Source organism: Pistacia vera, unplaced genomic scaffold (genome assembly GCF_008641045.1).
Source record: "Pistacia vera cultivar Batoury unplaced genomic scaffold, PisVer_v2 Contig1221, whole genome shotgun sequence".
Taxonomy (NCBI): Eukaryota; Viridiplantae; Streptophyta; class Magnoliopsida; order Sapindales; family Anacardiaceae; genus Pistacia; species Pistacia vera.
The window spans coordinates 1-1,346 of NW_022195273.1; the positions used below are offsets into that span (position 1 = coordinate 1).

A 1,346-nucleotide genomic window follows, 5' to 3' on the forward strand; every position below is an offset into this window, starting at 1 on the left:
GATTAAGACTATTCTCGTTTTCATTGAGGGATAAAGCTAAGGGATGGTTAATGGCACTGCCATCAGGAACGATCACAAGATGGAATGATTTAGCATAGAAGTTCTTAACCAAATTCTTTCCTTCAGCAAAATCGGCAAAACTGAGAAATGATATGACATCGTTTCTACAGGAAGAGTCTAAATCATTATATGAGGCTTGGGAAAGATACAAGGAATTACTGAGGAGATGTCCACACCATGGGTTGCCAGTTTGGATGCAAGTCCAAACGTTTTATAACGGATTGATGGTTAATGTGCAAACTATGGTTTATGCAGCATTGCAAAATAAGACACTGGAAGAAGCTCATGAGTTGCTTGAAGTTTTGGCAAGTAACAACTATCAAAGACCTAATAAAAGGGTACAGCAGAAGAAATCTATGGGTCTTCATGAAGTTGATGCATACACGGCTATTTCAGCACAACTTACAGCACTTTAGAAACAGTTGGGAAGTATGCAGGTAAATTCTATTCCAGCTCCTCAACTAATTTGTGAATTTTGTGTAGGTGGTCATGTGAGCATTGAATGCCAAGTGGGAAACACGTTTTCTTCAGCGTCTTCATCGGCAGAACAGGTTAACTACTTGGTAGGAAATCAAAGGCAACTGAACAATCCATACTCCAACACATATAATCCTAGTTGGAAGAATCATCTGAACCTGTCTTGGGGCAATCAGAATCAACAGAATTAGCAAAATAATCAATGGAACCAAAGAGTAATGCCAAACAACCAAGGAGGTGAACAATTAACAAGGAGAGCAAAGAGTGAGAAAACTGGAGGATATGTTTGGAAAATTTATGCAAGAGACCACAGGTTTCATGAATGAGACAAGGACGAATTTCAGAAATCAAGGGGCGTCCATTCAAAACTTGGAGGTACAGGTGGGGCAATTGGCTAATGAGAGACCACAGGGTTCCCTACCAAGTAACACAGTGACTAACCCACGTGAGCAAGCAAATGCAATAACTCTGAAGAGTGGGACAATTTTGGAAGAGGTGGAACAATCAGGGAAAGAAGAAAGTTTATCAAAGGAAAAGGAAGATTCTGATGAGGAAGTTGATGAAGAGATCGTTGCTGAAGAGAAACCAACCAGCTCTGGGGAAGATGAACAAATGCGGGAAGAGAGACAAAGACAAAAGAAAGAGAAATTGCCATTTCCTGAGATACCACCAGAGTTGGCACATCACACCCCTCCCGTGCCTTTTCCTTAGAGACTCAAGAAAAAGAATCAGGATAAGCAGTTTTCTAAATTCATTGAAATATTTAAAAAAACTGCATATTAACATTCCTTTTGTAGATGCATTGCAAC

The 1,346-nt window shown here is 39.9% G+C and overlaps 1 non-coding gene across 1 annotated transcript; it reads right to left on the reverse strand.

Annotated features, from left to right (window-relative positions):
* Positions 1–137: 137 nt before the first annotated feature.
* LOC116115546 lies at positions 138–244 on the reverse strand. Its single transcript, XR_004125680.1, has one exon. It is a non-coding gene; the product is annotated as a small nucleolar RNA R71 (small nucleolar RNA).
* Between the last annotated feature and the right edge of the window lie 1,102 nt (positions 245–1,346).